The sequence below is a fragment of the Python bivittatus genome, unplaced genomic scaffold (genome assembly GCF_059951505.1).
Source record: "Python bivittatus isolate LINGU-HERP-01145 unplaced genomic scaffold, Pbiv_v1 ctg000340_np1212, whole genome shotgun sequence".
Taxonomy (NCBI): Eukaryota; Metazoa; Chordata; class Lepidosauria; order Squamata; family Pythonidae; genus Python; species Python bivittatus.
Window position 1 is genome coordinate 8,748,891 of NW_028277056.1, and position 25,619 is coordinate 8,774,509.

A 25,619-nucleotide genomic window follows, 5' to 3' on the forward strand; every position below is an offset into this window, starting at 1 on the left:
CACTGAACAGATTGTTCAGCCTGTTGGCATGTGAAATAAATCCTTAATTCAAAATAGAATTTAAAATAAGAAATGAAATTAGAAACTGAGCTAATATATATAGCAACAAGAATAATAGACGTCCAGCGAAGAGTATTTATTTATAGAGATTGTGCCAACAAAAATTTTGGATAAAGAAAAGAACAGTGGGGAGGTTGAACACATTTGATTAGAGCAGTGTTGTCCAAACTTGGCCCCTTTAAGATGAGTGGACTTCAACTCCCAGAATTCCCCAGCCAGCATGGCTGGCTGGGGAATTCTGGGAGTTGAAGTCCACTCATCTTAAAGGGGCCAAGTTTGGACAACACTGGATTAGAGCAAGAAACGGAACTTGAGTGGAACTGTATTGACTAGTTGCAACCAGAATGGAAAATGAAGTGGCCCCCAACAAGTCTAGCTTAAGAACCAGATGTCCGTAAAGCAAATCAGGCACTCTGAAGTCATACCTCTGCAAGATTTGGCATTTTATGTATCACAGCCAGTCTCCTGGTTCCCTACTTTAAAAAAAAAAACTCATTATGAATAAAAGACTGCATATTTGGATTTACATATGGGAGGTTACCATTAGATATTTTAATTATATGATGCTTAGATTGTTTCTAATAGAGCAAATAATATGTAAGTGATGTAATAATTTAAATGGAAGATGGGGAAGAGGATTATAAGGATTGGGGCAAGGGAACAGGCAAATAAAGATGAAATTACATCCGTGTCTATTTCAAAAAATACAGTGAAATGTTGATTTAATGGCCTAGTCTGGGTGTCCATTATGCCCAAATGCTCATTAAATCCAAATTTACATCATTTGTGTCAAAGTACACCGTTTGTGTCATTACACAAATGGCATACATTGATGAAAATGATTTGAATTTTTCTTAACTATTTAGACTACATTGGACGCAATGGGTTTGTCCATTATTTCGATCTCTGGCTGCAAATGTTACCCATTGCATAAATCAAGGTCTGCTAAATTAGATGTAGGAGGGAAGTGCAGCACATTAGAACTGAAGCATGAGCGACATGTTCATCCTTGGTATTGTGGTGCTAATTCAGATCACAGCTCCCATTCGACTCTAAGTCCTACCGTCCATACCAATATGCTTTGGGTATTTTTGCTAATTGCTAGCCTTTAGCTAATGCCTAAAAATAAGTCCGTTTGGATTTGTATTCTTCTTTGGCGGTGACCCAAATGTGCCATTTTTCTCCCTTTATCCTTAAATATAGTACCTTCTGCAAGTGCAGTGAACGTTACTCAAGATCTGCTTTAACAGGCTCAGAATTCTAACAAGCAGGGAAAGCAGAAGATCCGATAGCATTTTGTAATGTCTGTCTTTGATAGAAAATTAACGTCTTTCATCTGAAACCAGTGAGTGGGAAGGGACTGTTTTATAATTTCAACAAGACTTGGCCAATCCGAGTTTGATCACTTCTTGCATCTTCGGCTATTTTTATCCCCAGAGTGTCACTGCGTCATCCAACTCACAAGGGAACTATCTGTTATTTTAAAACTACCTTTTCTTGTGAGAACCAGTACTGTGTACCATTCTGGGCACCTCGTTTTCAGAAGGATACAGAGATTTGAGGTGCTCTGTGGCAGGCTGAGGGAACTGGGGATGTTCTGTCTTGAGAAGAGACGGAGGGAAGACATCAGAGTTGAATTACATAAAAAGATGCCACATGGAAGATAATCAGGAACTATTTTCCATTGGCACAGAAACTAAGACTAGAAATAAGTTGCAATTATCTCAAAAGGGGATTTTCAACCTTTTTAGGTTCTCCATATCTGGAACTATCTAAGACAACGCAGGGCAGCTATCTCCCAAGGATGATTAAAGCCCTGCTCACAGTCACCCACACCCTAGTCACCTCCTGTCTTGACTACTGTAATGTGCTGTACATGGGGCTGCCCTTGAAAAGTATCCGGAAGCTTCAGTTGGTTCTGAATAGAACCCGCATAGTTTTGTGCAAGCGTAGATTTGCACCCCATGTCACCTCTCTTGAGGGAGCTGCATTGGCTGCCGATTTGCTTCTGGGTCCAATTTAAGGTGCTGGTTGTCACCTTTAAAGCCCTACATGGCTTGGAGCCAGGTTATTTGAAGGACCGCCTTTTCCCAGTTTCGTCTGCCTGACCCATGAGATCAGGGAGGCAGGGTATATTACAGGTCCCCGCTATGAAGGAAGTCCATCTAGTGGGACCAAGAAGAAGGGCCTTCTCCGTGGTGGCTCCCTCCCTGTGGAACATCATCCCCACAGAGATAAGACTGACCCCCGCCTTGATGCTCTTCTGCAAGGCCCTGAAGACACGGTTTTGCCAGCGGGCCTGGGGATCCCAGGTCAACCAGAAGTGCATCAAATGGCTAGTGTAAATGTATTGTTGTCGCCAGAGGGGTGGGGGGGGTGGAGTGGGTTTTGTATTTGGGATTTTTATTCCTGTAAGCTGCCCAAGTCACCGTGAGTTGGGCAGCCATATAAATTGCTTAAATACATACATACATACATACATACATACACTCATACATGCATACAGTTAAACCTATTTTCTTGTGTATTACAGGGAGTTGGACTGAATAAACCTTATGGCCCTTTTCAGCTCCACAATTCTGGGATTCTCTGGTTCTTGTTATATCTTCATTGCAGTGATTTTCCACATGCTACATAGCCCAAACTCTTCCAAAATAAACTATTTTGCCTCTATGCCTGCTTTGAATGGATCTCAATATTCTGACTTCTACGTAAGTCCATTCATAAGCACAAATACATGGTACCAGGGTGTGTGTGTGTGTGTGTGTGTGTGTGTGTAAAGCTAACAACTACAAATTAATATATGAGATTCACTACATAGTAGCGCAGATAACAATAAGATAGCAGGATCAGAGTTCAATGTTAGCAATGGTTTACTGGAGGATCCATGCTTAATTCCCAGTACGCCAGTTTGAAAACCTGTGGGCAGCAAATGAAGTGAAAGTCCCTTATCTGAAAGTCACTGCGGGAGAATGGGGGATACAGGCTAGAGAGACAATTTTTGCCTGGCTGGCGGTAACTTCTGATCAGCCAATTTTAAAATACATGGATACAAACGCAACAGGAAAAGTGGAAACTATTAATAATATTTTCAGAAAGAGTGGGTAACTTGGCATCTTTTCCCTGCAAGAGACACTTCAGAAATATACGGTTAACTATGAATTTATATTAAAATATCTCTGCAGAAGATAATCAATTTGAAAATCCATTTGCAAATAACACCCTGTAGAGGTTGGGAGGGAACAGAAGGAATCCTTGGTGGAGGTAGATTCAGTACCTGATGAAAAATTGGAAGCTGAATGAATCATGGAACAGGAATGAGAAGCTGACTTTGTAACCCATGGTATCCTCAGCAAGGAATCACAAAAAATCCACCATCAATAGAGCTGGGAAAATATCCCAAATCTGAGTGAAAAATTCCAGTCTGGCCCCTACAGGGACACTATGGTACCCCAGCAATATGCCTGGTTGTTGGAAATGTTGATTTTGATTTTTTGGGTGGGTAAAGTGTAGTATCCTTCTCTATTAGATGTAGATTACATAATGTAGGAAATGTGTGCTATGCTGACTTAGATGGTGACTAAGTACAAGTGACTTGGTGTGGATCCAGTCCATGAAGTTTTTGTACTTTTTCCCCACATTACTTTCTTCCTTAAATAAATATCCCCTCTAGATTCCTTCTTTTATCTCCCTTTTTCAGAAGCAGAATCACAGACACATGTATCAGTCCAGTTATGGCTTTCTTTTCCTATCCGGCTGGTTAATAATTTTGCAAATTATATTATTATTATTATTATTATTATTATTCCCGCAATGTGCAAAATGTACATTGAAAAGTAGTAACATTAAAATTAACTTACGAGGTCAAGCAAAAACAGGTTACTATTTTTCCTTTTTGTCCTCATGGAAATAAAATATTCCTCTTTTTCTATATTTTGACAATTTCAGTGAAAACATTTTGCTGTAAATTTATTTTGCCCATTCCTCTCATCAGGCCTTGTTCAACATCATAACTGATTGATTATGTGCTGGCAAGTCAGTGTTGATTCTTAGTGACTACATAGACCTTCTCCAGGATGATAATATCAGAAAACCAATTCTAATTGAGTATGCTGTTGAAGAATTTCTTTGCTTCACTGCTTTCCACAAGGCAGGAGATGAGAGTAACAACTGGCAACCAAAAGGGAAAACAGTCGCATTAAATAAGAATGGCAGGAAAAGTGAAGCTGATCTTCAGAAATATATTTACATAAAGGACAAACTTAATTGCCTTTAGGAAGGCAACAGAGAAAAATAGAATTAACCGAAAGTTTTGGATATTCTATGAAGGGTGGATAAAAATCAGTTATTTTATAATAAAATTAAAGCATGGATTTTTAATATTGAAATCAGATTTTAAAACTTTTCCTTAAAACGTTTCATTAAAAGTGAATATAGCTCAAATAATTTCTAATTCTATTCTATTTTCTCAAATATAGGTGGGATATAAGTCAACACACCTGACAACAGAAATTGCTCTAAGGTAGAACAACACAGAAGGTCAGGGAATAGAGAATTTGAGGTGATGGTGTAAAGCTGAGCAAGGAGGCAGAACCTGGTTAAAAATGGATAAGACAGGGGAAAAAATTGAAAATGACATTAACAATAAATAGAACCCATTCCTACAGTCCTGGGGAATAAGTTTCTGATCCTAAAATGAACTTTGATTGACCAATATCTAATTATGGTAACAGGCCCTATTAAGTAAAATTTTAAGGAAGTTCCTATATTTGTGGGTGAGATAGTCAAGTCTACAAAATGCAAATGGACAAAGAAAAGCCAGACCTGATTGCCCCAATGAAGCATAATTATAACTATTCCTGCCCTGAGCACATTGAAAAACTGTCCACCTCCTCTGTTCATAGGTAATGGATGGGTTCCTCAAGTTACCACTGGAATTTTCATATTTAAAGAGAAATATCATTAACACATAATTATCATGTAATGAGTTTAGAGCTTCAGAATTGATTCCCCAACAGTGTTTCATTGTGCTCAGGGACACAAATGTAGTGCCTGTTTGCAACTCTTTAAAGGAGCTGTGTCTTTTCTTGAGATCACTAGCAGCTGCAAAAGACATTGGTGCAATACTATGAAAAGATGCACCTGATTTACAGATAGGCTTCCACACATTCCCCCTTTTTGGAATCAAATTCAAAGTGCTGCATAGCCATAAAGCAAAACAGGCAGACATTACTTTTATTGTTCTACTTATATTAGTATGTACACCCAATAATACTAAAAAAACTAGGTATGCTAACTATGTTACTTCTTTTGTTTATGTGGATCCATCTCCAAATAGAAGATTCCGATCACTGTCCACCTACACTAAGTTCCATGTTACCATTAGTGCCTATGATATACAATATCCATGTTCCAGCTTATATATGTAAAAAAGAGTTTATGATTCCTATCTGCAAAAGAAAAAAAAAGAATTATGCATAGATTACTTTGAATATGAACCAGTAGATTACAGCATGAAGCAGTTGATGAAAAACAATTGCTTGATTTGTTTTATGTAAAATAGTCCCCTTTTTGTAAAGTTGAGACTGCATACTTTGTTGACCTGGTTCAGTCACTTTGACTAGGCTACAATACATCCCAAAGAACATATATTGAAAGGAAAATGTTGGATAAAGGGTACCATAAATAAACAGAGAAGTGTGCAAACAACTTAAATGGAGAAAGGATGGTAGAGCCATTTCCACACTAATTTCATTACATGTGTTTTGAGTATTAGCAGAAGGCAGCATTTTCCTTATCAAAGCAACCGATACATTAAGAAATGTCCACATTACTATGTAAGAAGCAATAGTCTTCCTGTGGATTATTTGAAGTGCTCTATAATGAACCGGCCTCTTCTGATGGCAACGGGTGAATCAGGCAATGAAGAAATAAATGGAACTGTCAAAGCTAAGATGGAACTAAAGAGAAATAGTGAACTTTTGATAAATATCCTCAAGTCTATTTGTATGCACTTGAACAACATGCCGAGAAATAAATATTATCTTTTGGATGTTGTTGAATTTTAGATACAGCTAAGCATAACCTTGAATGCAGGGATTGACAATTTAACTGTAAGTCCTAAGAAAATAAATAGAACAAGTATTATCTCCATTTTCTTGCCAATATTATTAATACACAGTCAATCCCTAACTACGAAGAAGAGAATTTGGCAATTACATTGCATGCCAAGAATCGTAATATCAGCTGTAATAAATTTCAGGGCAAAGGACAATCCACTCAAGAAATACATGAACTAATGACATTTTTTAAAAAGTTGCATCAACAGGCTTAAGCATTTGAATTCAGAGATCACAGAAAAAATAATCTAAATTTTGAGACCAGTAACTTCTTATACTGGTACAGAAAAAAATGCTGTTTGTTTTTTCTTTTTTAGAGGAGTTCATTCAAAATTGAGAAATAATTTGAGACCTGAAGAAGTTGGAAAGTTTGGGGTTTTTTTCTTTTCTAGTCTGAATAAAGAAGATAAAGACTGAATTCAATACCCATCCAATATTTTAAGCTTGTTGTACTCAACTTTTATGAAATTGATTTTTTAAAAAGTTACATAAGTAAAATAGTTAATTCAAAACAACTGCATGCTTGGTTTTTTGTTTTTGGGCTTTTTTTTTTTGTAATATAATAATCTATTTTTACTGTTTGTTGAAGAAAGCTAGCCAGAAAAAACAAGATCATTAGTACAGTTTTAAAGCTGGTGATGGCATTTCTCCTAGTACAGCATGACTAGCATTCACCACAATTAATTCAACTAGAGCTGTTTTGGCTCCTAATGACCCCCCAAATCTATCTGTGCCTGAAGGAGATAATCCATCATTTTCTTGATGAAAACTAATCAGAAAAAAAGGTGAATAATTATTTTTATGGTATGTATCTTCTAAAAATAAAATCTACATCTCTTTTACTTACTCAAGAATATGTAATCAAGCTAAATCAAACCATAAGAATGTGCTTTTACTAGAAATTATGATCAAATAATGTTTCTGCTTTAAGTTAAACTCATGCACCGAGCAGGAGACTGAATGTGATGGCATAAACAGCCCCTTGCAACTCTGACTCTATGATTTCTGTCCAGTGAATAAATCATGATTTAAACCATTAAACTGAGTGATTTTAATTCATGTGATTTATATCAAACTCACCTTGACACTCTTAGGTTGAAAGAGAGAAAATGACCCAGAAGAAAGAAAGCCTAATGATATTTAAATATTAATCTCCCTAAATTAATTGAAGAACCAAAAGAAATGAATCTTCATGAAATATCAGAAGTTGGAATGACCTAGCTATTTGAAAAATGGCATTAGCAAAGACACGGGGCCCAGGTGGATATTTTATCTGATGCAGTGAAAATATATTCCTACTTATTTTGTATCATGTTTTAACAGAAATTAAATGAAGGAATATGTGTTTTTATCAATGTGGGAAGCAACTGTCTTTGTAGGGATGGGTGGATCAGGCCCCATACCCATCTAGTTCAGTGTTATGGATCACACTGTGACAAACAGGGTTCTTTCAGCAATATCCACGGTGTTGTGTGTGTGTGTGTATCTACATGAGGATGCATTTAAAGAAGCTTGGATTGGTCTAGAACACAGTGGCCCATGTGCTAAATGGTATCCATAATTGAGAGTATATATAATATGCTTCTGATAGATTTCCAGGTGCAATTTAAAGTACTGTTTTTGACTTATAAAACCCTTTATGGTTTGGCACTTAGTTATCTCCAGGATCATATGCTCCAACTGCAATCAACATTACTGATAAGGTCATCTAAGGAGAAACAGCTAATAGATCCCTGCTTATCAATAGAAGCAAATATGTGTAGCTCAGGGTTGAACTGTGGAGTCCTTGGGGTTCTCTGAGCTTGGTTGTTTTCTTGCAAATGTTTCATTACCCAGCTAGGTGACATCTTCAGTGCTCTGAAGATGTTACCTAGCCAGGTATTGAAGCGTTTGCAAGAAAACAACCAAGCTCAGAGAACCCCAAGGACTCCACAGATCCCTGCTTCTAGGAACAGCCTTCCAGTGGAAATTAAGATGGCCCCCTTCCTGACTTCTTTTAGGAAAATGTTAAAAATGGATTCTTTCATAGAAGCTTTATGATGTGTTAATTGTTTTCTATATGTCCTGTAAACTGTGTCAGGTTCGGTCAGCACGAGGTTTCAGGGAAGCACGGGGCTGCAGGGAAGCTCGCAACCAGACCACGCGGAATCCACCGGCGGTAGCTAGCGGGGAAAAGAGGAACCGAAAGCGCCGCTAATTAACGAGCCACCTGCGGCCAGCTAAACAGGAAAACCGCAGCGGAAGCTTTTAATTACGAACTGATAACGGCGCGAGCAAGCAAGGAACGGGGCCGCAGGGCAGCGAAACAAGATCGCAACGCAGCACAGAACCCGCGGTCTGCACGTAGCAGGGAGGGGCCAACCCAGCCGGAGGGGGACTGGCAATCAAGGACAATGGACTCTGACCGACCCTGCCATCATGAACGATCAGGGGGGACATTGGGGGCCTAATAGCCCACAGCCGCAACGCGATCACGAGGCGGGAAAAGCGCGGGAAGGGGGAATATAACAAGTGATGCAATTGTACCAAGCCAGTCCTGGCTTTGCTTGTGACTACTACGTTACGCATGAGTAAACCTTCTTTGTGAACCACACGTGTCACGAGAGTTTCTCTGTCGAACGGGGCAAATCTCACATAAAGCCAGGACTCACCGTCAGCGCTACCCGGTACCACCGAGGAGCGTTTTCTTTCTCAATACAGGCATGACCAGCGACGAGGAATCCGTGGGTCAGCTGGAGCGCGAGGGATCCAGGCTCGCGGAAGGGCGGTCGGAGCCGCCCGGGAGCGACGGGGCAGCGGCCAGGGCCGGGCGCACTCCATCCGAGCGGTGGTCGATGGGCGTGAATCAAGGACCAGACGATTCGGGCGTTACGATGACCCGGGGTTCGGGGTTCCGGGACCGTGAGTGGAGCGAGAAATTCGCCCGACTAGAGGAGAGAGTCGAGCGACGCCTGGACGCCGTGGAGGCGATGCTCCAGACCCTACTGCGGAGAGTGGGGCCACCGGCGGTGAACGAGGAGGCGAGCGACAGGGGGGGCGGTCCGACACCCCCGCCGGCACCACCCACGGCGCCCCGGTCGGAGGACCAACGGGCGGCAGACGCCCTGAGACTTCGAGGTATCACTGGGAAGTTCTCAGGGGACCCCGAACAGCTGCCGCACTTTCTGACGCACGTCAGGGGGTTCATGCAGAGGGGTGGTCACCTGTTCGCTAGAGACGAGGACAGGGTATCCTACGTGGCCGAGCTGCTAGATGGCCAAGCCGCCAGCTGGGTGATCGGGCTGTACGATGCCAACGCGGCGGAACTACGGAGTTTCCCGGACTTCATGCAGGCGCTCCGGGACAGATTCGAGGACACATTGAGCGCCAAGCGGGCGGAGGACGACATCCTACAATTCAGGCAGCGGGGCAAATCGGTATCGGAATATGCCCTGGAGTTCCGGAGGTTGGCCGAGAAGCTCGCGGACTGGCCGGAGTCCCTGAAGGTGAAGTATTTTAAGAGGGGACTCAACCCAGAGATCCTGGAACGGGCACTGGGGCGGGACGACCCGGCCACAGTGAAGGATTGGATCTGGCTGGCCGGAACGGCGGAATCGGCGTGGCGGCAGATCCAACAGAGCACAAGACGACGGGACCAGACGAGGGACCGGCCGAGGGAGAGGACCCCGAGGAGAGACGGAGCGGTCGACGGCAGTCCACCGGGAGGCGAGAGGCGACCAGAGCCCCGAATCTGTGTTTCCGATGCGGAGGCAGAGGCCACCGAGCGGCGCAGTGCCCGACGGAGCGGGAAGGCGCCCCACCACGGCCCGAAGTCAAAACCCCGCGTGCGAACGGGAAAAGGACCGGTGACCGACCGCGGAAGGGGGCAGTGGCGGCGGTGACCGAGAAAGGACGCGGGGGTGGTCGACCCCGGAGACAGCATCCTCCGGAGAGGACTCGGAGCCGGCGGGAAACGAGGCGCGCTCGCACTGAACGGCGTCCCAGTGCGAGCAGGGGAGTCGAGGCGCGCGGACCCAATAGGAGACGAGGACTGCCCACCGTTCCGGGTGAGGATACACGTCCGGGGGTGAGATCCGGAGGGGAGGCGCAGCTACGGGCGCTACTGGACTCGGGCTGCACCCACTGCTTGATGCACCCAGCGGTGGTCTCGGGGCTCGGGCTACAGCTGAGGCGCCTCCAGGAGCCCATTTCATTCAGCCAGTTAGATGGCACGCTGGCAGGGGGGGGGCCAGCTCAGTATTACACCGAGCCGGTCCAGATGACGATCGGGAGTCACCGGGAAGAACTGAGGTTCGTGGTGGTCCCGGTGGCCGACTACGCGGTGGTACTCGGCTTGGCGTGGCTGCGGCGGCGGAACCCACGAGTCGACTGGACGGCGGAGGCAGTGCGGTTCGGGGTCGACAGACCGGCGAGGGGCGAGAGCAGAGGGGACCGAGCCGTGGAGACGGAGGCAGCCGCAACCACCGGCGGACAAGCGGAGGGTCCGGGACACCGGGAGACGGGGCGAGAGCAGATGGGGCCCGAGACCCGGGCGGCAACAGCAACAGCAGCAGCAGCAGCAGTAGCGCCGGGACCCCGGAGACCCGCCACGATCCCGAGGCGAGGGGAGGCAGCGGCGACTGGCGAGGCAACCGCAAAGCGAGGGGCCGGACCCGGGGAACCCCCGACGGGCGGCGGAATCCCGAGGCAGTATCGAGACCTGGCGGCAGCGTTCGGGGAGAAGGAGTCTGACCAGCTCCCACCACACCGGCCCAGTGATTGCGCCATCGAGCTAGAGCCAGGAGCGACCCTGCCTAAGCCAAAAATGTACTCCCTGTCGAGGAGGGAGATGGGAGCCCTGCGCGAGTTCATAGACAAGAACCTAGCACGGGGATTCATCCAACCCGCGAAGTCACCATTAGCGGCCCCGGTGTTATTCCGGGAGAAGAAGGACGGCTCGCTCCGTATGTGCGTAGACTACCGGGGGCTGAACGCAATCAGCACGGAGTACAAATACCCCCTCCCCCTGATGAAGGACTTGATGTCGCATCTGTCGAAGGGGAGGGTGTTCACAAAACTGGACTTGCGCGAAGCCTACTTCAGAGTTAGGATCCGCGCAAAAGATGAGTGGAAGACGGCGTTCAACACCCCGCTCGGAAGCTACCAGTTTTCCGTGATGCCGTTCGGATTAAAAGGGGCCCCGGGGGTATTTATGCAGCTAATTAATGAGGTGCTGCACGACCTACTCTACCGGGGCGTCCTGGTCTACCTGGACGACATCCTCATCTACACCGAGAACCTGGCGGAGCACGTGAGCCTGGTGCGCACGGTGCTCCAGAGACTGCTGAAGGCACAGCTGTACGCAAAGCTCTCGAAATGCGAGTTCCATCGAGAGCAACTAGACTACCTCGGCTACCGAATATCCAGCCGGGGAATTGAGATGGACCCGGCGAAAGTAAGGGATGTCCTGGGCTGGGAAGCGCCGCGAACCCGGAGGCAACTCCAAAGCTTCCTAGGGTTTGCGAACTTCTATCGTCAGTTCATCCCGAACTTCGCCCAAATCGCCCTTCCCCTAACCGACCTGCTAAAAACCAAGGGCACTGGGAAACCCCCAAGCCCAGCATGGCACTCGCGTGGACTGCAGAATGCCAGGGGCGTTTGAGGAACTAAAACAGCGGTTCACCGCGGAGCCGATCCTGCGCCATCCCGACCCAGACCGGCGGTTTATAATCCAAGTGGATGCATCAGACGTGGCAACGGGAGCAGTCCTGCTCCAACCCAGCCCGGAGGGGTCCATCCACCCGTGCGCCTACGCCTCCCGCAAATTCACCGAGACGGAGAGGAGGTGGATGGTGTGGGAGAAAGAGGCGTACGCGGTCAAGTGGGCGCTGGCCACGTGGAGGCATCTACTGGAGGGGCAACTGAACCGTTCGAGGTGTGGACGGACCATAAGAACCTCGAGGCCCTGAAGACCCCGCGTAAGCTATCCCCCAAACAGGCACGGTGGTCCCAATACTTCGGGAGGTTCAGGTTCACACTGAAACACATCCCCGGGAAGCGCAACTTCTTAGCGGATGGACTATCTCGCATGCCCCAACACGCCAGCCTACGGGAGGAGATCGTGGACTCCGTCATCCCCGCCAGCAGGCTGGCTGCAAAGGCGGTGACCCGAAGCCAGACCAAGGGGAAGCGACGGGACGCGGCGTCTGAAGTAAGGCAAGGGTTCGCGGAGGCAGCGGAGCGGGACGGTTGGCTCAAGCAGAACCGAGAGGCGCTAACCGGCCAAGAGGGGTTGTGGTGGCACGAAGGAAAGCTGTACGTGCCCGAGGGTTGCCGACGGGAGGTCATGGAGAGAGCCCACGACAGCCGGAGCGCGGGGCATTACGGCTTCGTAAAGACACTCCACTTAATCCGGCGGCAGTTTTGGTGGCCCACGCTCCGGAAGGACGTGGAGGCGTACTCGGGGGTTGCCCGGTGTGCGCAACGGCGAAAGGAGCCAAAGGCAAACCTAGAGGCCTACTCCAGCCGGTAGCGGAACCCGACGGCCCTTGGCAAGAGGTCGCCATGGACTTCATAGTGGAGCTCCCGGAGAGTAAGGGGAAGACCGCCATTTGGGTGGTCACGGACTTATTCTCCAAACAAGCGCACTTTGTAGCGTGCCGGCGAGTCCCCACGGCCGAGGGGCTGGCGAAACTGTTCGTGCAACATGTCTACCGACTCCACGGCGCACCTCGACGTATCGTCAGCGATCGGGGCGGCAACTTCATCGCGCGGTTCTGGCGGGAGTTCCTGAAGCGGGTGGGGACGAAACAAGCCCTATCCTCCGCGGCGCACCCGCAGACGGACGGAGCCACGGAACGCCTGAACGGGGGCTCGAACAGTACCTGCGCTGCTACGTGGGGCACCAACAGGACGATTGGGCGGAGCTACTACCATTCGCGGAGGTGGCATACAACAACGCCGTCCACAAGAGCACCGGGTTCTCTCCGTTCAAAGTAGCCACCGGGAGAGAATTCGTCCCCATGCCGGAGCTGCCTCAGCCGGAATCCCAGATCAACTCCCTGGACGCCTGGTTCGCCCAAATCGACGAGACCCGGCGAGCGGCGCACGCGGCATTGCAAAGAGCCAAAGCCGACTACAAGAAGCACGCGGACCGCAAGAGGCTCCCCGAGGAAAAGTGGAAAGTGGGGGACCAGGTGTATCTGTCAACCAAGAACCTAAAGACGCACCAGGCATCGAAAAAACTCAGCCCGAGGTTTGTGGGGCCGTTCCCCATTTCGGAGATCATCAATCCGGTGACCGTCAGGCTGACGCTCCCGAAAAGCCTCGGGAAGATCCACCCGGTGTTCCATTGCAGCCTGCTAAAGTTGCACCAGCCGGGGAACGCCTGGCACAAGGCGGAGGGAGTACCACCACCCATCATGGTCGGGGGGGAGCAGCATTTCGAAATCAACCGGATACTGGACGCCCGGAGGCACAAGGGGCAGACCCAGCTCCTAGTGCAATGGAAACATTTCCCCAAGTCCCACAGCGAATGGGTGAGTAAAACCCACATAAGGGCGCCGGACCTAGTGCGGGACTTTTACAGTAAATACCCCGGGAAGCCGAAATAGGACCGAGGGGGAGTTGTCGTCAGGGGGGCGGCATGTCAGGTTCGGTCAGCACGAGGTTTCAGGGAAGCACGGGGCTGCAGGGAAGCTCGCAACCAGACCACGCGGAATCCACCGGCGGTAGCTAGCGGGGAAAAGAGGAACCGAAAGCGCCGCTAATTAACGAGCCACCTGCGGCCAGCTAAACAGGAAAACCGCAGCGGAAGCTTTTAATTACGAACTGATAACGGCGCGAGCAAGCAAGGAACGGGGCCGCAGGGCAGCGAAACAAGATCGCAACGCAGCACAGAACCCGCGGTCTGCACGTAGCAGGGAGGGGCCAACCCAGCCGGAGGGGGACTGGCAATCAAGGACAATGGACTCTGACCGACCCTGCCATCATGAACGATCAGGGGGGACATTGGGGGGCCTAATAGCCCACAGCCGCAACGCGATCACGAGGCGGGAAAAAGCGCGGGAAGGGGGGAATATAACAAGTGATGCAATTGTACCAAGCCAGTCCTGGCTTTGCTTGTGACTACTACGTTACGCATGAGTAAACCTTCTTTGTGAACCACACGTGTCACGAGAGTTTCTCTGTCGAACGGGGCAAATCTCACAAACTGCACATAAATGTAATAAGTGGAACTAAAATTAAAGAAGACCAAACAGCAACCAGCCTTAGAACTGATAATGAAGATATTGAAGCAGTAGATAGTTTCTACCTTTCAGGAATGACTGTCAACAGTAAAGAAACCAACAGTCATGAAATAGGCTGTAGACTAGAATACTAGAGCAGCAATGGTAGAAAGATACTCAGCCGCCATGATGTATGTATGCTTAGAAAGATCAGAATCATGCAGGCAATAATTTTTCTGGCAACACTCTAAGGAAGAGAAAGTTGGACTTTGGAGAAACAAGACAGAAATATTGTATTGATGCCTTTAACTTATATATTGGAGAAGACTTCGGAAAATATCATGGATAGCTAAGAAAACAAAAAACAAAAAAATGTAGCATAGAACAAATCAATCCAGAGTTGTCACTTGAGGCACAAATGACCAGGTTCAAATTGTTGTATTTTGGACACCTTATATGAAGACCTAACCATAGTGGGTACACTGTTGGAAGACCTGAAGGGCCAGGTTGGGGACAGAGTGTCCTGGAGAAAATCAATCTATGTGGTCATTAAGAGTTGACATTGTCTTGATGGCACATAATCAATCAATCAATCAATCAATCAATCAAATAAATGTAATGAATAAGCCATCACACATTTCCATTCAGGGCAAGCAACATTATGGAGAGCACAGGAAAGGGGTAAGAGGTAGTAGATCAAAGAAATTAAAGGCATGAAATAAGAAAATACAGAAGCTAAAACTAGTTCACTCTGCCTCTCCATATCCTTCTATTCTTGCAACCCAATTTTGCTTCAACCATGTCCATCCATCACTTCATACACTGCTTTTATTCTTTAACCTTCTCTCTTTTTCATGATCTTATCAGCTCCATTCAATCACAGCCTTCTTGTCTTCCTTCTCCTCTCAGCCCATTCACTCTTCCTTCATAAAGTTGCTTTGTGATTTTATATTCTGCATAGACCTCAGCTATCTCATATATGTTTTTCATACTGGTCTACCTTGCAAGCCAACAAACTGTTGCGCACATCCCACCAGCTAGGAGGTACATACAATGTCCTGTCACACACTCAGGAACAGGGTAAATTGAGTTAAAGGTAAATGTATGTAAGATTTCATCTTTAATTTTAGAATGAGCATACTCTTTGCTCCTTGTGGTACCTGGAAAGGTGAGGGTGAAAGGTAATGTTGTTTATTTAAAATATAGAACAAACAAACTCCTTAAAGCTATTTCAGCAGAAAATCATGACAGGCTGAACCTCAACATGCTCTTAGCCATATAACCACCATGGAAAATTTTATCTTCAAATGGAATTTTCATACATAATGGCTTAGATTTGGAAAATGATCAGAAGTGATAGATATGTAAGTAAGACAAATGATGCTAAGATTCTTAGAGACTAACCAGTTAAGCAACCCAATCCTGCTCAGCTTATGCATTGCTTTTAAACAATAGCTGCTAAAGGAGAAGTCATTTTTAATGCAGAGTCAGCCTAAGTTTATTTTTTCCAAGCAGTTAAAATATTGATGTTATTAGAAGCAATGAATAAACCACAGCTTTCTCTCCCTTCCATAGTAGTGCTGCCTACCTGTGGGAAATCTGCAAGGAAACACACTTACAGAGCCTGAATTCTTATTATTTTAACTAATGTTTACATATAAGTTATCTTCATAAAGGAAAATGCTGCAACAATGGCAGAATATAAAAATATAAGAAAACCCACCCTGGATCAGATAAGGTCATCTGGTCCAACAGTGGTTGATATCTACAGAAACTCACAGAAACCCTCTTCCCTTGACATTCCAGAAAAATTAATATTGATAGAAAATGACCTCTGAACCTCGAGGGTGCCTACATACAGGCATCATAATTAGTACCTGTTGATAAACATTTCCTCCATGAATTTGTCTAATTTTCTTTGAAAGCCATGCCTGCTTCTGTATCTGTGAATTTATTTATTTATTTGATTTCTAAGGCCAGCTATCTAGCAATACAGTGACCCTAAGTGGCAAGCAAGAATTAAAAACGGGGGGGGAAAAGTATAAGTGACAATCCAAACCAACAAGATAAACAACAAACAAGTACAAGGTCTAAACACATTCCACTTCTAGTCCAAGGCCTGCAAACAAACTAATCAGCCAACAGGATGCACTTAATTTCCCAGCCCGAAAGCTGAGGAGAACAAGCAGGTTTTGTGATGGAAGGCATGAGCAGGGAGGATTCTGGAATGGAGCTTCAAGGTTACAGGGAGGAGGGGGAGACATCCCAAGGAAAGCACCTCATCTGCCCCCAGATGGACTGTGTGAAAGTCAAGAGGAGGAGACTGCCCCCCCCAAGGGCATGTTGGTTATAGTTGCTATCATTGGGGGATTAGAGTTAGTCTGGCGAGATTCTGTCTATTAGGTGCAAGCTAATGAAGAAGCTGAGCTGATTTCTGGACTGTCTCGTGGTGATTCTTGGGCTGAACCTGACCGGTTTTTACGAAAGACCACCAAGGTCAGTGCCATCCAGCTCTCCATGGGGATGATGTTCCACAGGGCAGGCGCTGTGACAGAGAAGGCACAACTCCTGGGTTCCACAAGATGACATTCCCTAATAGATGGGACCTGGAGCATGCTCACCCTGGTGGGGCACGCAGAGACGACTGGAGACAGGTGGTCCCACAAATAATTCCATACATTAATTCTGTGTGATGTAAAGAAGCATTTCCTTTCATTTCCTGCTAATCCCCTTCATTAGATTATCTTGTTTGCTAATATTACAAAGGGTATTGTCTCTCTATTTCCTCTGCTTTATATCTCTCTAATACGTTGCTCTACATTTTGCCTTGTTTTCTATACTAAAAAGCCCAAATGATGTAAGCTTTCCTCATATGGAAGTTCTTTCAGATCTTGATTTTCAATTTTTTTTTTTTTTGCATTCTTCACCAGCTTCACAATATCCTTTTTGAGATTTAGAAACCAAAATGGTGCAGCATATTTCAAGTTAGAAGCCTCATCAATTTTTATTGACTTCTTTTGTAAAACAGTTTCCTGTGGTCAGCCTCTCATTCCCTTCCCTATAATTTTTGCAAGAAAAGGAAAGAGAAGATTTGTAACAAAAGACAGAGCAAGTCATTTGGCTGGTGCAGTAAAGGAAAATTGTATGTGTTTGGGTTGTAAGGGCTTGGTTCGTGGCATTACAACCATTTCAAATCAAAAGGACCATTTTGAATCAGAAAGTGTTTCCTATGGTTGCTTATGTGAAGTATACCCCACTGGCTGCATTGATACCTGCTTAATTACATTATTTTCTGGATTTTCACAAGACAGGGAACCATAGCTTAACCCAACAGACTAGGATGATGCTATCTAAAAATCCACAAAAACCTAACCAAGGTTAACACTAACCAAATTTAGCATGTTGTCCAAACACAGATGCCAGTCTGTAACTGCCTTGGTAAATGGGTTGTCCAAAAACAGCCACAGTTCAACAATGGTTACCCACAAGCAAATGCCATCAGGGCTACAACTGGGTATAGGCAGAGGAGGGATTCTCAGCAAGGGTTTAGAGCAGTGTTTCTCAACCTTGGCAACTTGAAGACGTGTGGACTTCAACTCCCAGAATTCTGGGAGTTGAAGTCCACACGTCTTCAAGTTGCCAAGGTTGAAAAACACTGGTTTAGAGGGTCAAACTACAAAGGGGCTATTTGTGGGGAGAGAGATACAAAACTGGCACAGTATTATCAAGAACATTTTCTTCTCATGGGAGATGGGTTAAAGTTTGAGCTTTTGAGAGGCCAGGAGCTGGCGAACTTTCCATTTTTGTCTGCAGGACAGTGACTGGGCCTACAGTCAGTGGGCAGTGAAGTAGTCATACGATATAAGCCCATCATTTTCAAGGAGGTTGAGTTTATCTATTTATTTAAATATTTATATGACCATCCAACTCACCAAAATGTGACTCTGGGTGGTATACAACCACAAAAACAGATCCCAACATCCCAACAACAATAGCCAATAAAAGGAGCAAATCACACAGTCAGGACATAACAATATATACTCCACCTTCCAGGTCAAGCTCACCTAGCACCCTGATCCCAATGCCTGAGGGAACATCCAGGTCTTTAAAGCCTTCTTGAAGGCTAACAGGGTTCGAGCTAGTCAAATCTGGGGGGATGGGGGGAGATAATTCCACAGGGCAGGACCCATAAAAGAAAAGGCATGCCTTCTAGGTCCCATCAGATGACATTGTTTCAGGAAAAGGGCCTGGGACATGCTCACTCTGTTGAAGCATGTGGGACAGGCAGATATAACCAGAGACTAATCGAATAACCCGGTCTGTCGGTTTTAAAATATTGCACCATGTTGTTTAAAATGCAGTTTTAAAAAATTGCACCATGTTGTTTAGTTCCTGCTTCCTTTCAATTGTTCACTAATTGGCTGCACAATTTGTTGACAAAGTTTCTGGAAAACTAAAAAAAGGGATCCAGAGGATGCAAATTAGGACTGTACAGGGACTTCAGAATCCATTTCCAAAAGATGCTTTGGGATTCAACAGCCTCACAATTCCAGGAAAGTCAGCATCAGCTATAAAGAGTCACCAATAGAGACTAGGTTTGTGCTTCCGCACACCCCAGAGCACTTTTTGGAGACCGAATCCAAAGTTCTGCACACCCACTGCAGACTGTGTGTTCCTGTGGCAAGGTGAGCTGCCTTGACTGAGTCTTGCTAGCAGTTTGTCTCAAATTCTGTCTGTTTGAAAAGTGTCATGTAGACAGCTAGAAGGTTCTTGACTAATTAAGACCCCTCTGAGCAGGCATACCTTCCTTCTTCTGCAAGATTTATAAGGGTCAGATTCATTGGGCAAAGGGGTTTTGAGTTTGTGCTGCGTGCTTCTGTGTGGACTGGAAGTGCTGCATGTGAATCAAGGAGAAAAAGAGCAGGCCAGATAGTTGAAGAGGAGATCCCTGGAGGAAGGAGGAACGTACAACTGATGATCCAGCAGAGACAAGTAGAATCTGAAGCAGAAATTTTCAAACCTGGGGCAAGGACTGGAGCTTCGTGGGAAATGACAGACCAGGAGTAACAACATGCCGCAGGGGTGTCCACAAGGAGTGGGGAAGTCAAAAAAATCAAGACAGTGTCCACAACCATGCAATGGAAGCCCCATCCTTTTTTAGGTGTATCACGACATACCTAAAACTGGGTAGGGCTCCGATGGCATAGTTGTGGCTGCCATCTTAACCTTTTTGACACTCCCAGAATGGAATGGCAGGACCAAATTGCTGACTTTTCAAGAGGCTCCAGTAAAAGTATTTCTCCATCTTTCCATCCTCCTTTCCAGGATAAATCAAAGCTGTCCGACAAAGGAGTTAACACAACAAAGCAGTTTTACCCTTAAAACGATATGTTAAATTGCTTTTGACACTTCAGGATGCTCTCTAGAAACATAACTAATACATTTTTTTCCTAAAACGCCACCAAGGACATCACTTTTAGCTCAAAAAAGCTGTAAACCCATTGCCATCTGCTCCTTCAGTGAATGAAATCTAAGCATATCCAGGGGAGTATCTATATTTCAAATTTATGTACCAACTCTCTGCCACTTTGCCCAACATAGCTTTCCCAAAGGCTCTAAAAATACTGTGATTTGATAAAGCTGGGCATACATCTATGCAACAACTAATCCCCATCCAGTTGGTTTGTAAGCTTCCCTACATGAGGGAAAGCCTGGCTTGGTGTTAGGCAAACTTAGGCCATTCATTCCACATAGAGCTTAAATGCAACTGTTGGATCAAGATCATGATCCAGCTTTCGTCAATCGTGTCCTTGGGCAGCCAGGATTTTTTTCATCCAGTTCTGGTGCAGCACAGTTCTAACCGCAGAATGTTGGATTTGGAATTTGAGAGGATGGAATCACAGAACGTGTGAGCTGGAAGGAATCTTGGAGGGCAGGAATCTGTTTAAGCAACACCAAGAAGAGCCCATCACTTCAAGAGGTGGTCTGTTCCATTGGTGAACAGCTCTTAGGTCTTCCTGATCTCCTACTGAAATCTTCTTCACTGTCATTTAAACCCATTCTTTCTGTGTTCCATTTTCTGGAACAATTGTGAATAATTCTATATGACAGCTGTTCAGATACTTGAGGACAGCTATCATTCTCCCTGCAGTCTTCTTTACTCCATATCCAACATTGTTCCTCATAAGGTTTTTCTTCCAGGCCTTTATCATCTTGGTTCCTCTCCTTTGGATGTGTTCCAGCTTGTCAGTGTACATCCTAACACGTGATGCCCAACATTGGACTCAATATTCTGCAGAACAGAGAGGAACAATGACTTCTCTTATTCTGACAGCCTAGGATTGCTTTAAGCATTTTTGGAACTGCAGCTGGAAATCCTCAAAATGTGTGGAGGGCTGGCCTTATTGCCTATCCCCCATCTGACTCCATGACTCTCTCACTTGAGTGCCATGGTGTCCTCATGCTGGGCTTCAGAGGTTTTTGCAGGCCCAAAGGCTTTTCTCCTTACTGCAAAAACAAGAGGCAAGGATGAGGGTGGAGTGGGGGCTACTAATTTCAGCATCTTCTCCCAAGAGGCCATCTGGAAGGGTTCTGGTTGACTCATGAGGTGTTCTCACCATTAAGGGGACAATAGTGGTAAGGACACTTGCACAATGGCACATCTGTTTTGGAAAGTTTGGGGGGGGGGGAACCATGGTTATGTGGAAGCATGCTAAGATGCAGGGAAGCAGCAACAAGCTTTGGAAGGCAGAGCTGATGCCACAAGACCCGGAGCCCCTGTTATCCAAGCTACCCCACTTCCCTCAAATGCAGCAAATATTCTGTGAATAATGCTGAAGTAAAATACAGCTATTCCATTTCTAGATGGAGAATGGAGTAAAGGACGTCTTTTTGTCCTTTCTCTTAGGGAGCAAAATTTGTTCAGGCAGCTTTGTAAGGCATTGCTACTAAACCAGTCTAATTCTCCAGCCTAAATGTCCCCTGAAACCACCGGGTGACAAAAGATTCTCCTTCAATGCAGCTGAAGCGACGCTGGCAAATTAACAGACTATCCGTGTGGTAATATAAGCACAGCCAGGCCTGCTGTTTGCAGCTTCGTAGCGGAAACTGACAGCAACCAGCCGCTTCCTTTCACCTCAATTTTCTCCCTGAATAAAAGGGCAGGAATATTACTTGCTAAAAATATGGCACTTGAAGAGCCTCACCTGATGAAAGGAGAGGTTAAAAGTGAAAGTGGAGACCTTTCATGAAAGAACATACACCTGAACAGAAGGCCAGTAATTGAGAAGTTATTGCTACCAAAACCGAAGAACGCTATTTCTGGTTTTATTTTATTTTCTACTGAAAGGATGAGAAACTATTTCCCCCAAATTAGCATTCGTTTCTACAAACAGTTGTGCTTCTTTCTTTCTTTTTTCACTGAACAAAGTTCAATTTTTACAGTAATGATCATTTTTTTGACTTTAATTTGTTTTTTTTTTTAAAAGAACAAAATGGGCAAAAAGACACTAGAGTTTTACGGGAATGAAACAAGGTGTCTTTTGGGCAGAAACTAAGTCAATCTTAGTTCAGCTTCATAGCAATGTTCTGGGAAGGGAAGGGAAGGGAAGGGAAGGGAAGGGAAGGGAAGGGAAGGGAAGGGAAGGGAAGGGAAGGGAAACTTTGTAGTATGGTGGGCACGAAGTGTGAAAGTAAAGGGAGCATGCTTCACCCAGCCTGGGCAGAAACCAAAAGAGTGCCAACTGGGAGAAGTAAGGGTTGAATGGAGTGTGAGCTTTTAGGGGTGATAAGACTTCATTGACTTAATGAGATATTGTTGGGTCAACTGGAAGATTATTACTTTTTAAAATGCATGGAACAGAGCTGTCTGGCAATTCAAGATAAAATGGCTTCCCAGGGCAGCAACCAGCTGCTGGAGGGGAGGGGGCATACCAGGCACAGCAGCCAAGTGGAGTTGGGGCTGCTCTCAGAAGGGAACGGAGTTTTGAAGGGTCAGAAAGCATCAGATTTGAATCAAAGCTGGGGAACACAGCCATGAGGTGCATCTAAAATGGGCTGGGAATGAAGGGAGGACAACATCTTCCATTCCTGCACTCAGGGAATGGTGAGTGGCCCATACGGGCAATGAGCTAAGCAGAAAGTGTGGATCTGCCCTGAGTCAAACCATCTTGCTTGAAATCTATGAGGAGACAGACTGAAGGAGAGTTGTCTTGAATGAGGGAACAAAGGAAAAAGTTGAGCAGAATCTCTGTAGAAGAGGAACGAGATTGGAGGGGGGGGGAATGGCAACAGAGAAGTTAGGGTTCATTTTCCAAAAGCGGTTCTCAAAAGTAGTTACCCCAAAGCAAGTTCTCTGGAGCTGCTGCTTTTTCAGCAGGAAGAGGAACTTCAACTAGGATGACTCAGGACAAAGTGTGCAATTTTTATTATTTATTTAAATGTATTATAGCTGCCCAGCTCCAATGGACTCTTTAATCCACCGTTGCCGTCATGAAAGGTCAAACCCCTGGCAGAAGTGTCTGCAGGGTGGGGGTCAAAAAGGTCAGGATGGTGGCCACAACCATGTGATTGAAGCCCTGGCCTTTTCTATGCAATGCAAGATGGGTGGGGTGATGGTGGCTATGGCATGCAGAGGCAGTGGGGTGCAAAGTCTAGCATGTTTGATTGGGACTAGGGAGACCCAGGTTGAAGGAGTTCCTAAACCACTGACATCTGGGAGGGCTGGACTAATTTCTTCTCCAATGGCTTGAAGTGCACTCCACAAAAGCTGGGATTGCTTGCATTTAAAGAGTGCCTACTCAGCAGTCATAATTTATGCCTTCATAACTTCCATCCTAAATGTCTCCCTAGGGTTACCTTTGAATACAGCTTGGTTGTATTCAGCTGTTGCAAAATGCAACAGTCCACCTCTTGAACAAAGGAACCCAACTGCCAGGAATATATTATAGCAGCCCTGCAAATGTGCCAAGCTTCCTGCTGATTAATGACAAGGATTACGGGGACTCTGCCTGCAAGAATGTTGAGAATGCAGAAGAAACTTTTATATAAATACTGAATGAATATCCAGGCTGGCTTTGGTTATTTGGCTGAAGAAGGCAGACTTGTTTGCTGTGGTGTGCACCAACCTTTGCAAGGAGACTGCTCAAGAACATATGCAGATACCCAACACATGTCCAGATATGGTACCATCCAACCTGCAAGCCTTTTTAAAAACCCTGGTTGGAAAGCAGAACTGAAACTGAACCAGTGTCTCCAATGAGCCCTAAATAATGCATCTCAGCTAAATCGTTCAGCTTCCATTATGAACCATCTTGTGGCTATAGAAACAAATGTAAGCCCTTGATCTCACTGTTGGGAAGACATACAAATTATTGCCTCCACTCATCCATCGATTATGCAGTTATGGGATATAGATCTGGCCTTTCCAAGTCCAAAATAAGGCACTCAAAATGGCTTTCGAAAATAAAAAAAACACTTGATCATCAAAACCACGCAAAAATCAATAATAAAACAATCTTTTTAAAATAACCATATGGCTGTAGTGAAGGAGAGAAACACAAAATATACAACAGCAAAAAACTGAAAGCTGTCCTTTTTAAAGCAAGGCATTCAGATTGGCTGGTGGAAGAACACCAGCAAAAAGGAAGGGAAAAAAAATAACCTTTCTGGAATTCGAGCTTCTGTACAGGTACAGAATATTGTTTCACCATAGAAAGAAAACAAAGCATTTATATACAGATCAACTTTCTTAGTATCAAAGTGCATGCAATGTCAAATGTTCAGATCTTCCTCTGATCTTATTTCCCTAAAACAGGTATGAAGAAAGAATCAGGATCTAGGCCAGAGTGTTGGGGCAAGGAGACCTAATCTCTTCCCGCTGCATCAAATCCCTCCTAAAACCCTCAAACATCTAGTACTAACTACAGAGAGAAAATATGCAACTTTAACATAAAAAGTTGCTTGGGTTCCTCTGTTCCAGAGGTGGACTGTTGCATTTTGCACCAGCTGAATACAACCAAGCTGTATTCAAAGGTAGCCCTCGGGAGCCATTTAGGATGGAAGTTATGAAGGCATAAATTATGACTGCTGAGTAGGCACTCTTTAAATACAAGCAATCCCAGCTTTTGTGGAGCGCACTTCAAGCCATTGGAGAAGAAATCAGTCCAGCCCTCTCAGATGTCAGTGGTTTAGCAACTGCTTCAACCTGGGTCTCCCTAGTCCCAGTCAAACATGCTAGACTTTACACCATATAAAATTACATTAGAACTAGTCTGAAGACTCTCTCTCTCTCTCCCTCTCCCTCTCCTCGCTCTCTTTCATCCTCAGAGCTGACAGCCAATGTGATATAGAGTTACAGTGTTGAACTAAGAGATTGGGGACCCAGGTTCTAGTGCACTTTCAATTATGGAAGCCCACTGGATGACTTTGTACCATTCACTATTAGTCAGCCCAGCGTGCCTCATTGGGTGATTGTTGTGGGGAAAAGTAGGAGGAGAAAGCACTGTGTATGCCACTTTGGGCTCCTGAATAGAAGAAATACATCTAATTAATTAATTAATTAACCTCAGGGATCTTCTGTGCTTGAAGGATAAGTGGATATTGATACCTTTCACATTGATACCTTTAGGAAATTGTCTTTTATCACACTGGCACCTGCAGAATCCAATCTGTGTGCTTTCTAACAGGCAGTGACTGTAAGGTTTAAGGCAGGGTTCTTTCCCTGGCTTACTATCTAATGTAACTTTGGATTTTCTGCATAAAATGCATGTCCTCTTTACTCTGCTCACTCAGACCAGCTGAAGACCAGTGACAGCTGAATCACCATCATAACCTCCACCTTAAACATGAATCCAGTTTGGGCTTCAGTCACAAAATATCTTAAATGTCCAGGAATGTATGTATGGTACTCCCTGATAATGTCATAACAACACAACAGCTGGAACTGCAGCAAATTACTGAATCCAATCCCTCCTCCCTGATAGGAGGCTGTCCTATCTGAGCTTAGAAGTATCTAATAAAGGAGAATCCTCCATCTTCAGAAAGGTCTCTTCCAGTCTCATATTATCTCATCCCATATTATCATCTCATATTATCAGGGAGTTCTAAGTATTTAATTGAAATTCCTTTTCTTGAGATTTGAATTGAATCAAACCTTAAATTAGGATCTTCTTCAACCTGACCTTCTGATGCATTTTGTATTGCAACTTCCATCATCCCTGATCAGGCTGGCTGG

At 45.2% G+C, this 25,619-nt stretch overlaps 1 protein-coding gene across 1 annotated transcript in view; it reads right to left on the reverse strand.

The window, feature by feature from the left end:
* DLG2 (discs large MAGUK scaffold protein 2) overlaps nt 1-25,619 on the reverse strand; it is a 958,242-nt gene that overhangs the window by 816,647 nt on the left and 115,976 nt on the right. The gene's annotated exons all lie outside the window — the stretch shown is intronic.